The sequence below is a fragment of the Haliaeetus leucocephalus genome, unplaced genomic scaffold, assembly GCF_000737465.1.
Source record: "Haliaeetus leucocephalus isolate CR32 unplaced genomic scaffold, Haliaeetus_leucocephalus-4.0 Scaffold229, whole genome shotgun sequence".
NCBI classification, from domain to species: Eukaryota; Metazoa; Chordata; class Aves; order Accipitriformes; family Accipitridae; genus Haliaeetus; species Haliaeetus leucocephalus.
The window spans coordinates 10,049,493-10,065,611 of NW_010972665.1; the positions used below are offsets into that span (position 1 = coordinate 10,049,493).

The following is a 16,119-nucleotide window of genomic DNA, read 5'->3' on the forward strand; positions in this document are numbered from 1 at the left end:
CGTTAATGATAAATACAGAGATTTGGAGAAGAGCAAGAACTGGCACTTAGAGGAACATTTTTATATAAAAATCTTAATGTTATACTACAGAGAACCACTTTCTGCTTTAGTAAAATAATAAATGCTCACCTTTTATTGTTTATGGGATAACACTGATAATTTTCATTTTCTCATGTCAAACTCAAGATACTCTTTTATCCCCCCCCGCCCCACCCTTCCTCTGATAATGTGAATAACATGTCATTACATCCCTCAGCAGTTAGCACCTTTTTTCTTCTCTCTCTCTCCAGCCCCTAAATGAGGTAAGAGTCCATGCTGCAGAAACAGCTTTTCAGTTTGAGTTTTGGCATTACCAGAATGTAATTTAGGACACATTTTTCTCTTTTGAAGGCACAATGTTCACTGCAAATTCTGTGTTGCTCCCCACCGAAGCTTTCAGAGAGTAAGAAAATATGTATGTGCACAAGCACATTAATATATATATGCAAACAGATAATATCTATATTCATTTTTACTTCTGAGCAATCAAGCACCAAGTATTCCATGGCCTTGCAATTGCAATAATGCATCAGTGTCAGAGCAGCAAGTATACAGGTAGTAAATATTAAAACTCTTGCAAGGTATAAAAATTCATAGACCTATTCAAAAGGTGGTCAGCCATAGGCTGCCACGTCTGAGTGCTTACTTGAACAGAGTAATGTAATTTTTCTCTACTTCCAGGTGATCCATCCAAACAGAAAAGTTTTACAGGTTATCAGCACTACTTTTTTTCTCTCTCTTTTGTGTGTGTGTGTGTGCGTGTCTCAAATCTTTTCCAAAATTAAGCTGTTAGTGATCCTAATGAGTTCTGCCATTATATACTGTATCAAAACTTTCTGTCCATCCTGTCACTTTTAGATATCTGACATTACCGTTGTGTAAATACTTAGTTGCAGGATACTAGATTTTTCTTCAAAGCACATTGGCAAGTGCTGGAGGGAATGTGAGCTTTGGATCAGCTCTGGAGTCAGTCAAGTGTGACTTGGCTATGGATACATGCTGTCAAGTCTGGAGGGGAATACAAAAGGGCTGTTTTCCTTTCCTGCCATAAGTAAATTCTCAGGGAATTTGTGTATTCCTGTTGGCAAAGAATGATTTGTTCAGATTGTATTTCAATATGTATCAGCCCACCTCCAGAAGATTTTTCAGGTGTTCTTGATTTTTCTATGAAGCCTTTCTTTTTCAGTAATCCTTATGAGCAACCTTTTCATGAGAATGGTATTTTATTACTGGATTGGAGTACATACATTTCAAATGTGTTGGACTTTTGAAAGATCCTTTATTACATGTATCAGATTTCATCCTGAAAATCTCTTTGCACATATATTACTTTAAATGAATTCTCTTAAAGGAGCTGCTGCTGGAACATCTAGGGCAGAAAGCACCCAAATCCCACCGAAAAAAAAAGACTGCAAATTCATTTCTAAATACAAACTGTGTAGCTGAGGAAGCTCACAAGAAGAGTTCATTCTGAAAGTCTGCTCCGTATTTTAGCCTTCTTTCAAAATGAAGCATAGCAGTCGGGTAAATGCTGAGGAGAATTTTGGAAGGGGGGAAGGAGGGGGTAAAGAAACAATCCTTCCAGCCCTTAACAGGTTTTTTCACCTATTGTTACTAATGTGTTGCAAATGTGATGGTTGAGTTGGTTGCTTTGTTAAAAGCGAGATATTTTATGAAACATAACGGATTTGACCAAGCTGTTTTTAGGAGTGTGCTTTAGGTGCAAGATGGAAGTTCTAATCCAAGAAAGGTAGAGCAACTATCTCTTTCAGGTCAAAGCTGGTAGTTCTCAGAGGTGAAAGATGGAGTTGTCTTTCTGTTGGTTATTCTGAGGTGCTGAGGATATATCCTTCATGAAAACAAGTTCAAGAAATTTCATTTTCTTTCAGTGTGAAATGGAAACAAATTCTGAAGCATATTTTTTGTGAGGAGTTGTTGTTTTACGCCAATTCTACCAGTATTTTGATGCTTTTCACCCTTAGTTTGTGTCTAGATGGTCATGACTGGTTTAGGCAGCATTTACACACAGCCTCTGTGTGTCCAAGGTTGCAGGCTTCAGAGGCAGACCTTATCTATGCTTGCCACTTAGAAATTTGTACCCTGACCCTCACTTTCCTTGTGCAGGATCTGAAGTTAACATCAGCTTCCCGGTATAGCTAAGTCATAGTCTCAGAGTTTTACCAAGGTCCAGACGCACTGGTATTCAGAAAGTGCCTCCTGAATTTTGCAAGAAAATTTAAACTAGTAATCCCCCCAAATTGTAAATGGATTTTGAAATACATTTACCCATTAGAAATCGTATGCAACTGCCTGCAGATGATCTGTGTCCACAAAAAAGTTGAGCTTCATGTACTTTCATGATTCAGGATCCTCTTTTCTTCGGTCTAGTCTTGCTTTTTGTTGTAGTGAGCATGCTGCTCAGAAAGGACCTTGGTTCTTCCATGGCTTTCCAGTCTTCTGTGTCTTGTGACTTTTCTGACCAACCTTCAGATGCTATAAGATGATCAGTTCCTGTTAGCAATGTATGATGCCCACATTGTGCCAAGGTACAATTATATGGAGAATTTATAAGGCAAATCGTAGCGGGAGTTATATATTTTTAACTTTTATACATACAAATTTCCAGACTGCTTCAGATGCTAAAGCCAAAGATTTTATTTTTTTTTTTAAATGATAAGTTTGATTTAAGGTTTCTGTATTTACATGTAAAATGAGAACTTTGTACCCCAAAGTATGCATCTGTATCTTGTGTACTTTACTGGGTTTTGCCCTGACAGTTTCTGAGCCTTTAGAAACAATAAATTTTACACACACAGCAGCTTTATGATCTAAGGAAGCATTACTATCCACTTTTACTCTAGGCAACCAAGTATTTGGGTATTGAATCACCCGCTCAGGGTTAAAAATGAAATCTGAGAAGGTCTAGGCATTTAAAATAGTATGTATTAATATAAGGACAGTTGCTTATTTTTATAAGGATCTATTTTGCTTAAGTAGACAAATATTCACAGTAAAAATACTTCAAGTTACCACCTTTATAGTCCTGATTTTTTATTTACTTTTATTTTTTTTTGTAGAAGAGAGATGAATTCTGACTCACTGTATGTAGAAGGTAAATCGGAGAGTACTAGTTAGATTCCATTTTTTTCTGATGAATGCAATGTGCTTCAGAATGGAGCTTCAATTTGCAATTAGTATTTTTAAGCGCATTTCTGAATGTGCAAATTTACTTTTCCTCAAAAGTGTAGTGGTCCAACTGAGTTTGTTCCCTGTAAACTGCAGCCTTCACTTGCCACCCAGGGTGTCAGAGACATGGATTGCTCTGGTGAGAAAAACCCATGTTTTTTCTAAGTAAAAATGTCAAGCAGTATCTTAGCAATTGCTTCCTTAAGAGTATGCTCCAACTGGTGTGAATCCAGCAACACCCTTATGCTGGACAGGCAAATGCTAAGGTTTGTGTGGGTTGAAGTATTTCTGACTATCTCTGAGTTTACCTCAATACTTTATAGTTTCAGAACATGTAATACTAAAAGGTACCAGAAGATAATCTAGCCTTTTTGGTTATTGCAAGCTGTCTGACTTATTCCACACTTCTTATCAGAATCAGCATGACAGGACAAGGGGAGTTAACCATTCACTAATCCATCCACTGTTTGTTCTCCTAAATCCATATACAATCTCTATTGAAAGATCAAACATTATATAGTACTAAGTTGAATTAGCCATTAAGTTGATTACTTGAAGAACTTGTATCAATAATTTCTTTTTCTGAATCTTACCAGTAAGCTTGTTAAAGAAAAAAACCCAAACACCCACCACCACCACCACCCCCCGCCCCCAAATATAGATATTCTTAAATATCTAATTATTGATTGACCAGTCATGGATAAATTATTTTATTTTATTATCTGAGCTGAACATCAGGATCCATGGTATATAACTCTCTACATCACCCCTTAATCTTTTTATGTTTTAGAACTATTAATGCTTTGGATTTTCCTGGGCTTTTTGAGATTTCTTAAAAATTAAAATTACTAGTTCTAACTGCCCATCAGTTAACACCTTTAAGATTCTGTTCTGTCTTTTTTTATTTATTCGTAAACCTGAAATATTTTTCATTATATATATTTTCTGAGGTGCTGTCATGTAGTAGATGAAGATTCTTCATTTTTATCTGTTAGGATTCCTGAGGAAACATTACTTTGAACATGTTGCCAAACCAATGCATCCTGTTCAGCTTTAGTGGGGTAATGTGTATATAATGTATATGAGTTACAGAAGATGTAGATACACTGCCAGAAAAGAAATGAAATAGTAGTTTTGAAAACCAGTTTTTGAAAGGATGAATTTGTAATATCAAGTAGACTGAGATTTTCAGTTTATTTGAGCAAGCAAATGAATGCAGGGGGAGAGAGAGAATTCTTTCAATTATCCTTAGATACGAATCATTTGGTATCTTGTAAGACTTTTCTTCACGTATCTCACTGTATCCGTCTGTCAATCAGAGTCAGGTTGCTTAAGGACCTGAAAGAGGCTCAAGATTGCATTGTGCTTGCAAAGGAGTATGATTGCCTCTTCTCCGTGTCGGTTGTCCCATGTAATTTGCATGTGTATTGAATAGACATCTTCTGTGACAAAGCAACAGATTGTTTTATTGGTTTAGATAGTATACATTCCTTAGCAGAAGTGTGCAAGTAAGGATAAATACAGAAGAAACCATGTTTAAAGCTCGGACCTGTTACACCTGCTAATAATACCTTGGGTGGTAATCCAGACCTTGCATAAGGATCTCCAAGTTGGGTAGGAATTAAACCTGGTTTCTGTGAAATAATTCAATGAACTATTAACAGTTTCTTGGGGGAAAAAAAGATCCATCCAGTGTTAGCAATTGGTCCAGATTTTTGCTAACAATGGAAAAAAAATTAGTTTCCAACCTTAGTAATGGTAAAGGCAAGACTTGTGTAGTGATCGGTTGACCTTAGCTGGAGATAGGCCGAAACTCTGGGCAAAACAGGAAAGTCTCTACTTGAAGGAGAAGTATCACCACAGCCTCTTCTTGCCACCTTAGATTTTTGAAGGAAAAAGATTTATCCTGTTCTCCCAACCACTGTCTGGGACGAGAGAAAAGTGAAACAGAAAGAGGAAGAGTTACGGTATGTGACAATGCACCAGAAATCTCAGATTGTCTTAATCTGGTTTGGGGAAGAAGGCAATGAGAACTGCCAAAGGACATTCTCAATTTGTTGCTTGAATACCACCAGCATATGTGTGCAATGAGAGTATGTGAACACATGAATACCTGTGTGGTAGCTTTTGTCCTTCTATAGCACCAAGACGTCTTGAAGGATCATTGTGTTAACTGCTGCATTGGAAACCATTCTTTCTACCAAGAGATCTAAGAAGGCTCGATGAATTAATGTAAAAATACAGAATGTATGAGGGAGAATAAAACAAATACTAAAGCTAGTTAGAAAATAATTAGAAACGTTTAATGCTTCAAATAAAGAATTTTATTTTGAAAAAAAACCCCAGTACCACTGTTCTGGCTCTTGCACATCTCTCCCTCTCTACTTCCTCTCCCTCTTGTTTTTTTAGGGCAGAGGTGGGGAAGGGATGCTAAAGCAAAATTTAGGAAAGTGATATTTTTCCTACATGAAAAGAAATACAAGAGTGTGGGGCATTTGTGTTGCAATTTTAACCTTTTATAGAATTTTGTAGCTAAACAATATATTTGGAGAAAAATGTGAGCTGTCTTTTGCCATTTAAGATAAAACCATATTTATTTCAATTCTAATGCACACTGATACATACATTTGCAAAGGATGAGTAAGCAAAATAAATGTCAACCTCCCTGTTACTGGTTTCCTGTTGCAGTTTGTTATGGATATCATGATAGAAGTGTTAGAAGGGATTTGAAGGATGATGAGATCTTGGTTTTACCTTTACAAAATATATATCTCATACATTTATATGCAAATGAGAAAATTCTACTGTGTGACTGTCCATGGTGATCCTGAGAGACTGGAGTGCATTGTAGGAATTTATTCAGTGGGATATTGTCATGGCTTAAGCCCAGCCAGCAACTAAGCACCATGCAGCCACTCGCTCCCTCCTCCCCACCCAGTGGCATGGGGGAAAGAATTGGGGAAAGATAAGTAAAACTCTTGGGTTGGGATAAGAACAGTTTAATAGGACAGAAAGGAAGAAAATAATAACAATAATAAAATGACAATAATAATAATAATAAAAGAATCGGAATATACAAAACAAGTGATGCACAATGCAGTTGCTCACCACTCGCTGACCGATGCCCAGTTAGTTCCCGAGCAGTGATCTGCCCTGCCCCAGCCAACTCCCCCCAGTTTATATACTAGACATGACATCACACGGTATGGAATACCCCTTTGGCCAGTTTGGGTCAGCTGTCCTGGCTGTGTCCCCTCCCAGCTTCTTGTGCCCCTCCAGCCTTCTCGCTGGCTGGGCATGAGAAGCTGAAAAATCCTTGACTTGTACACTACTTCGCAACAACTGAAAACATCAGTGTTATCAACATTCTTCTCCTACCTAACTCAAAACATAGCACTGTACCAGCTACTAGAAAGAAAATTAACTCTATCCTAGCTGAAACCAGGACAGTGACAAAAGGAGAAAATTGTGTTGGTACTTTCTGTTTCGAAGAGGTGTTTGAAGATTTATCATATTTACTGTGCTATATTGTTTCAGCTAATACCAGACCTACTTAAAAAGGTATAAAATCCTTTCAAATTTCTTTACAAGGCTTGTGGTCAGCCTTGCATGAAAAGGCCATTTGTTCTTCCCATATTAAAGCTTGTGCTTTCATGTAGTTCTGAGAATTTCCTATTACTGTAAATTAATTTCAATTCATTAAGTGGCTGGGTCACAGGCAAAGGAATAATAGCAGTCAGAGACACAGGAGATTACTAGTTTGAATAATCGTAAATTGGCACCCACCCGCTTTCTCTCTAATATTGGGAAGAAGCTTCCGGATGTCAAAGCCATTTCATTAATCAAAAAAGCTTATGAATGTGAACTTTAAAGTTAGACAAGATAAAATTATTTTCTACATGAACAATATTTTACAGTGTGGAACAATGGATTCTAGTCCCTATGGGAGACAGTGACACGATGGTAAAGATTCAGTTTTCTGTGTTACTTTGCTGTTATTTCAGGTCACTTGTGATTATCCAAAGTAATCCACTCAGCAGTTGTACATTATGCATATAGGGCTCAGTTGTGAAGAGATGACTCCACAGCATGGAGAGTTTCTTATTTAGATATTAATTTGTCCTCTCATATAAATTATTATTTCTTCTGCCAAGATATTCATTAAAGCTGTTGCAGTAGTTTTCTTCCAGAGGAAAAAATGATAAGGTCTAATGAAAATGTTTTAATGAAAACAGATAACTGGTGTTTATTTCATATTCTTTCTTCTAAGTCTGGCCCAATGCTTATTGAAAACAACTGAAGAGAGTCCTACTAATTTCAGTAGGTTTCTCATCAAAGCACTAATCTCTAAAGAAAGCTGAAGGGTCATTTATCCAGGATCCACCTCCCCTTATACTGAATAAAAAGAATGAAGTAGCATAAAAGGCCCTGAAAAGCACCCTCACTGCAGGTGTTTCAGAGAGGCCTGTAAAACTACCCTTTGAGGAGCAAACTGGAAACTACATGGTGAGAGAGGCCGTGTATAGGGTATTGCAGCTGCAGGGAGCTGCAAACAAATTAGCCAGGCCCCCGGAGCTATTTGAGTTGCGGTGGATAGTCCTCCAGCATTTTCTCTGAAACCTTACCCAGGGCATAACAGGGCATGGAGGGGCATTCCTGCTGCTCTCTTCTCAGCCATCCCCACCGCCACCTCTCTGTTTAAGCAAGGGTGAAAATTTCAGTTGTTGCTCTTTCTGTACCAAAGGTGGCTCCTGATATGGAGTCTGTCTCCTCAGCTTGGACATGTGTGTGGCACAAAGAATTTCAGAGTCACAGGCCTGGCTGGGAGAGAGAGGGAAGGCGTATGTCTACGATGGGTCTTCTGGAAGCGAGTTGGTGGTGGTACCACATTGTCAGCTCCGTCAGAGGATGCAGGTTGGGAAAAAGCTGACAGGGCTTGCCTTGCTCTGAAAATACTGCATGGTATTAACTGTGTGCCTTTGATACATTCAGATGGAAGGAGCGGCGATGCTTCGTTCTGAATTTCTCCTTGTACCCATGCTTGTCATTAGATTACTCAATGAGAAAAGCTTGTTGTGAAGATTGATCAGTAATTTATCAACGTTTCTATCTTATCCGTACCATATATGATATATATCATGTAACTAAGGGTGGCATAATTACTTAGATAAAGAATAATTCTGAAAACATTTGCATATGTAAATACAAAAGGGGGATTTGTACGAACACAATTAGTCATATGTTTTAAATCCTGTTTATTTAAAAAGTATGGTACTGAAAATTTACACCCATTTTGGAGTTGCTGTCACTTTACTTAAAACATTGAAGGAACTTTGATTTTTGCATCAGATGGATGTTTCTAACATCTTTTTTTCCAAGGTTCCTTATTTTCTGTGGTAGTCGTTCAAACAGTGATAAAAACAAGACATCTCAGTTTATTTCAGTTATTACCACAACTATTCATCTGAGACAGGTTTTGAGCCTTCCCTAGCAATAGGATGGAATAGCAAAGCTTAGGATTGTATGGACTGGTTTCCCAATCTGCACAGGCATGTAACTCAAGAGCAGGACTTGAGAAGCAATCAGAATATTGAGCAATTAATCATCAGTTACTAAATGAAAGAGAAAGTTCAAGTTGGGTTAATTAATAATGGTCGGTAGTCACAGAGAAGCATTCAGGCCCTTGTGAAGCCCGGGAAGGCTGTATGATATCCTAGTTGTTTTTAAATTAGATGAATACAACTGTTTAAAATGCATCCTGGGATTATGCTTTTTGGGTGCTCTTAATCCATCATGCATTGTAGTAGTGGAATTTCAAATGAGAACAGTGTAAGAATGCCAGATAGTTTTTCTGGTTGTTTTGTTGTTGTTTTGGTTTTTTTGAGCAATTATAATCTTTCTGAAGAATTTATGGCACTTGGCTTGGATGGCAACTGTATCCTGTAGTAGAGGGTATTTGGAAGAGTATGTATGCACATATGCATAGCTTTTACACAAATAAGACTATGTATCTGTAGTTATGCTAAATGAGAATTGAGAATTTTAATGGCTATTTATTCATGTTTACTGAGGCCAAGAAAAAATGTCCTTGCTATTTTATAACTCCATGGGCAGATGGGTTAGAAAATAATTTTGCCTGGCTTTTGAAAGCTGGTGAAGACTTGTTTTGCATGTTCATTTCTCACGGCACAATTTCAGGTGGTGCAAGGTCACATCCCTGAAGAACAGAGAGGGTGAGAGGTGGTGAATCCTGTCACGGGCTTGATCCCTAGTATGGAGGCAGAGCTCTCTGAGCAAGAAGGCTCAAGCACGAGGAGAGGTGCTGGAGTAACTAAAACTGAGTAAAAAAAGCTTGGGTTGGAAATTAAAGTCTTTTTGAATATACCTCATTAAGCCTAATACACCTTATTTAGCCAACACCCAGAAAACAAGAGGGACATGTGGGTCAAAATACCAGGTTCTGTCTTTTGTTTTAAACAGAGCAGGAAAATTAATGGTGTAGGGTTTTTGCACAGCTGCTGTAGACTCTTCAATCTGCCTGGGGAGGCAAGAGGGAAAAGGTGGTATAGAGAAAGAGGAAGAGTTTTATGTCTGTAGAGTTTTATCTACAGATGGGGGCAAACAGCTCCATCTGTCTCCGGGTTTGGAACGGAGGAAGTAGCTGGTACGGGCTTCAGAATAAAGACTGGTCAGGTACTTGTAATTAATTTGGGAAACAAATCTTTCTCCGAAATAGGGAGTATGGAGTGGCTAAGAGAAAGCAAAATAATAGTATAAGAGTGTGCTGCAGTCTTCTCACTTGACTGATAGTTTTTCTGTTTCAGCTGTGCAGCACAGATAGGTGAGTAATGTCTTGTGCTTGTCGAAAGGGGCAGAAAGAAGTCAGCTGACAGAAAGACAGCCAAGACATAGATTTTAGAGAGAATTGCTGAACAGACTTAATGAAAAGAAACAAGGAACAATGGGAGGTTAGGGAAGGTGATGTTTGAGCATGGTACGTAGGCTGCTGTGAGCGGCAATTTGCACAGAGCTCAGCCATGTGGTATCTCACCTGACACAGCTAACTGAAGTGGTGAGATGTGCTCTCAAAGGCAATAGTAAATCTAGGGGGGGAAATGGCTTCTTCCCACTTGGCCCACAGTGTTGCCCTGGGTGGGAAAGGCATCTTTCTCCCAGAAGCCCACAAATGATGACAGAAAAATGCACATATTCAAACCGTTTCAAAAGGACCACCTTCCTCTGTTTTCTTAGTCCTAAAGCCACAGAAGGGAGTGGATAGATGACATATAGACAGAAGAGAAACAAAACTGTGTGGTCTAATGATTTACACTGATTTCCAAGTAAGTGTATAATTTGGCTAATAAATCCTACTTAGATATAGCCAAACTTAAAAATCAATGGCCAAAACGTGCAAACAATTTTTACTTGTTAGCACAGCTACTAACACAATTCTGCTGTTCTAAATGATGCAGGTCCCTGAACAGTTGCAGCAGTAGTTTACCTACCTGTGTCAGTCTTAGATTTACAACATTCTGTGCATGTATATATGTGTGTGTATCTATCTAAATGCACATATATAATATGGAGTTAGTTATTCCTGTACATCAAACTTGAGAAAATTTGCTCATATTTTTCCTGGAATTTTGTGATAAATGCAGGAGTCAATTTTTCTGAGTCCCCAGCCAGCTTGGTGAAACTACAACTTTGTTTAAAATACCCTTTACACATGGAGCTGGATGTTTTGGATGTTACTGCTGGCCTGGTTTTCTTCCCTCCATTTTCCTTTTTCTGTTTGTTTTATATGCCTGTCCCCAAATATCTGTGCAGGTATACATATATGTGGGAGTATATCCCCACAAATGTGCATGTACACAAACGTGTGTGTATTTACACAGGGAAGGGCAGGGTGATGCTGGATTGTGGCTGGACAATGCTGGCTATGGGCTCCAGATTCATGAAGGAAAAATACTTCTGCCACCTTCTGGCATTCGACTGAAAACAATCAAACCACAGGCTTAGGAGTAGCTGCAGGCATGATGCAAGAAGATATAATTTGCAAGTGCAAACTTGCAGTGATGTTCTTGTAAGTTAAGGTTTTGGTTTCAGTTCGAATGCTGTAGCGGAGAAAGCCATAAAAGGCACAGATTTATGTGCATAGCCAAGAGCACACACCTTTAAAGTTCTCTCTAAGCAGAGATACCAAACGGGACAACGGTAAGAATGCGTTTCTGGTGAGGGCCTCCGGGACACTGACAGAATCTCTCCAAGTGTGTGCTGTCTTTTCCCTCTTCTGGAGCAAAAAGCAGCAGGTTCAGCACATCCTTTGCTGTGATGAACCCGTCTGACGCTACTGAAGGCAAGAAAGGATTCAGATTTTTAAAGCAAGGATTACGGTTGAAGGCCTTGGACAAGGACGAGTGACTTGAGCTCCTTGTTCTGTCATGTATTGTGTGTGATGTTTATCATGCACTTGATCTCTCTGCCTTACTTTCCAACTGCAAAAAAGGTCTAATAGTACTACATTATTATTATTATTATTATTATTATTATTATTATTATTATTATCTTTTTCTTCTGCATTCTATTGAAAACTCTTTTTATATTATCTCGGGGCTCACCATTCTGGGACTGGTACCAGGCTGTTTTGAACACCGCACATAGTAGGTGGTGTGTGGGTTTTTCCCCTCCCCAGAATTCTGTCATACCTACTTTCATCAAGAAGGTAGAGCCTAAGATTTCTTCGCTTATGTTTGGTGTGTATTTGTTTGTAATAGACAGCCTTTTGCAAGGACCTGTTAACTGAGTTACTTTACTAAATCATATGGACTAACTGGCTCTTAATATAATCTTCTAAATCTATCAGTTTTGGAGGATTTGAGGCAGTATTTGAGAGATAGAAGACTCCTGAAGATGAAATCTTGTCCCGCTTGATTTGAATGGAGCTAATATTCATGCTGTATTACTTTATTAATTCTTGAATCATACGGTTTCCATGGAATACCATCTTTTTTTAATAATCTGAGTTCTTCAGAGCTGAAGTAATCAGTCTTCTTTTCTCAAGCCTAAATTCAGAATGTAGAAATTCAGCTACCTAAATAGACTTTGCAAAATTAGTTCCTTTTCTTTGACAGTCAAGCTTTAGTAAATAATAAAGATTATGGTAGATGATTCTTATCACAATGGCAAAGGATTACTGCTTTTGTACTTACTGCTTTAAAAAATTAGAACACCTTAATCTTTTAAAAACAATTTGGGTTTGAAAAAACAAATTGCGTTGAAGCTGACGAGATGCTTGCCAAGTTCCAGGAGATGCAATTTGGAATGTCTGAGATATTAAACCTTGAATGCCTGAGTTCCTAATAGAAACAGGGAGTCAATATTAACTCTTTCAGCTCTGCTGTAGTCTATAATGTATGAAGTGCATATTTTTGTGTCTTTCTTATAAAACCCAGGAGGCTGCTGCTCAGTTTCTGTACTGTTTCAGGGGTACAAGATGAGAAATGAACTCCTGGCTTATTTGCTCCTGTCCCCAGAGAACAGAGGCCACCGTAATACATAAATATATATTCCATAATCACTTTCATAAACTGATCATGCACTCTCTTGAAATTGAACTGTGTGTATTCTGGCCTGCTGCTACTGTTGTGAGATGAATTCAGAATCTCACCATAATACTTAGAAACCTTTGTATTCTCAGCCAGAATATGTCTGTGATCCTACTTGTATCCATATGTCTTTGTGCTAGCATGGCCATGTGAGTTTAGCAGTTGGGATGCTTTATTTCTTATCCTCCTGAGGTACTTAAAATAGTACTTGAAATACAGCAAGCATATTGTCTTATGGTTCTACTACTAAACTATCCAGTCTTAAACTCTACTTTCAACCTGCTAGTGACTACAGGAGTCTCTCTATGTTGGTATTCATACTTCCTTACTCTACTGACAACATTTCAGCTGATGAATCCTAGGGTCTAATTGTTCAGGGGTGCACAAATTGCTAGATCACGGACAATAAACCTCTAATAAGCCTCTGGTGTTTTTCAAACTGATGAAGTTTCAAATAATAGCAAATTATTTTTTTGTTGTTGTTCTCTGAGTGCATGACCTTATTTTTCATAGTAGTGAATTTCACCATAATTATGTTCTCTGGTTTCAGAAGTTATCATCTTTTTAAATGCTCTCTAAATACTTCTGTGTATTTATCATACTTCCTAGTTTCTGTCATAGTTAATTCCTTTAATAGTATTTGTCAGGATCATTACTGATAATATCAAACAACCAACGAAAGTTCTCAGATTTAAAAAGAGTAACTGCTGAGAAAATAGGATAACTGAAAAGCTCAAAATCTGAGGATGTCAGAGGAGATTTGGAATTTCTTTAAGGTCCTTCATTGTGAAGCTAGGAACCTTGTCTGTATTTAGCTTTGTTTAACTCATGACTGCACTATCCAACAAGTTCAATTATCATGTTTTTTTTTCTCTGGCTTTAAGATTTTAAAATTTATTAAATGCACACCACCCCTGCAGAACTTCTTAATAGCTAAGTGTTATTCTTCTATATTCAAATTTGACTGTAGGGCCACTATCCCAGGAAGTCTTTCTTTCCTTTATTATACTTCCTCCACATTACACAGATTCAGTCTGTTTTACCATAATCTCCCTGTTTATTTCTTTGTTGTCTGTTATATTAATATCATTCCATTTCTGACTATAGTGTCGTTATAATTGTATTCTTCTTATTGCTGTTTTTACATCTTGCACTGTCCTCTCTGGACGTGGCTGTTGGTCTATACTTATTAACGTATTTTTATAGCTTCACAAATTAAAAGTAGTTTTAGAGACTGTGGGCCCTGTGTGCTCCTTATTTAATTTTCTTCTAGTAGTTTCAGACTTAGTCCCTCAAGGCCAACACTGAAAGTCTTATCTGAAAGAATCACCTAAGAAAGGTTCATTTTAATGAGAATACTTTTCAGTGGTTACATTTACTGACTGTTTCTTTTTACCAGAAGTCTTTTTTCTATCTGTTCCTCTTCATTAGCTGCATCCTACTTTAATTTGCACCGTGCATCTGTCTCACCTATGTATAAATACTACTTTATCCAGCAGTAACTTTACAATGACACATGACCTAAGCGAAGAAAGATTTCCTTCCTTTCTTTCTTCCTTCCTTCCTTATCTTTTTCTTTCTTTCTTTCTTTCCTTCTTTCTTTCCTTCTTTCTTTCCTTCTTTCTTTCTTTCCTTCTTTCTTTCCTTCTTTCTTTCCTTCTTTCTTTCTTTCCTGCCTCAAGGCCATGTTTCTTGTCCTAGCTTGCTGACCTCTTCCTTCTGTGCTCTCTGATGACAGGCCAGTCAATTTGTCCCTCATGCAATTCAACAGTTCCTGGGATTGTGTGAATCTCCAATCTTCTCAATTTCATTTTTCCTTCATCTGGTTTGTGGTTACTTCCTGCCTTTCCTGTCCCCTTCCCCTTTCCTTCATTTATGTTTTGTAATCTTCTCTATGTTGTCCTCATCACACATAGGTCTCAGCCCTCAGATTTTATCTTCCTCTGTGCTTGTGGGGTTCATCTGGTCTCTTCTTTTGCTTGTCTGTTTGCTCTACGCAGCATTTCTGTTTCTCTGTGCAGCTATCTTGCCCTGTTACCAACTCTTTTTCTTGCCATATGTGATCACTCCTCTATCTTGTCTATGTGTTCACATGCTCCAGGTGTTTCTGTTTGCAGGTATTTACAACTCACATCATGTCAAATTAACATTTTGTTTTCCTTCCTATGTGTTCTCTTCAAAAACTTTCGGAATTTCTCCCATGTCTCCAGATGTTGGTTTCCTTAGTTCTTCTCTTCCACACTTTCTGTTGGGTGATAACATTATGTTCCCATCAGGTAACCACTTAAGGATGTGTCCTGATTCAGTTTTTTCAGCTAGTAATGTTTATTGTCATTCTTTTGAGTGTCCTGTAAAAACAGATGTAACCCTCGTATAAAAATACAGTCCATTCTGACATCATGGTTTTTTTCCTCCTCTCTTTATCATTACATTTAACTCTCACAAACTTCCCATTTTGACACTTTCTACTTATTGACTTTCCAAGACACTGTCTTTTTAAAATTTTCCCTAGGTAAAATATTTTTTTTTAAAGTTTTGCAGTTAAACCACTCATCAGCCATAGCTGAAGATACCTGCAATATGCTCTCAAGTACAAGGCCTTTGTCTTACTCAAAAGTTCGGTGTGCCTAAGAAGAATCTGCAAACTGGGAAATTCGACCACACCACAGACTTTATGAACAAAGCTGTCATCAACTAATAGACTTGGTTCCTGTTTCTATCTCCCATAGATTTTCCCTCAAAGAGGATGAATTTCATGCCAAATTCCCTGTTCAGCAGTATTTGTTGTATTGTTACACAACAAGTTGCTTTCACTTTATCTTCAGAAAAAGAAATCAACATTTGTTGGATCCTTTCATATATTAGTCTGAAACCTGACTCCATTTTCATGGGATATACATTGAAACAATTTTTGTTTTCTAGTCATAGTTTTTCACAAACACAGTTGTTAAATTAAAAACTATTCATCCCATAATATTTGGGGACTGTTGGGTTTTTTTCCCTCGGCTGGTCACAAGAGGCTTAAAATATAGACTCATGATCCTCTATATAAATCATTCGTCATAAACGATATACCATATAGTGTACTTTATTTCTTGTCAGTGAGGTGTAGGCTACTTTAATTAGATGTAATGGAATTTTCCATTGTGAATCCTTTCATACCTGCATGGATGGAATGATAGAAAGCAGTGCTAAGGATAGTATATCACAAGTCAAACAGGCTCAGATTTTAAAATTAAAAACCTATTAGTTTCACTTCCCCCCCCCCCCCCCCCCCCCCCCCTTCTTT

At 37.8% G+C, this 16,119-nt stretch overlaps 1 protein-coding gene across 1 annotated transcript in view; it reads left to right on the forward strand.

Annotated features, from left to right (window-relative positions):
• Positions 1–16,119, forward strand: part of GRID1 (glutamate receptor, ionotropic, delta 1) — a 554,546-nt gene that overhangs the window by 400,028 nt on the left and 138,399 nt on the right. The gene's annotated exons all lie outside the window — the stretch shown is intronic.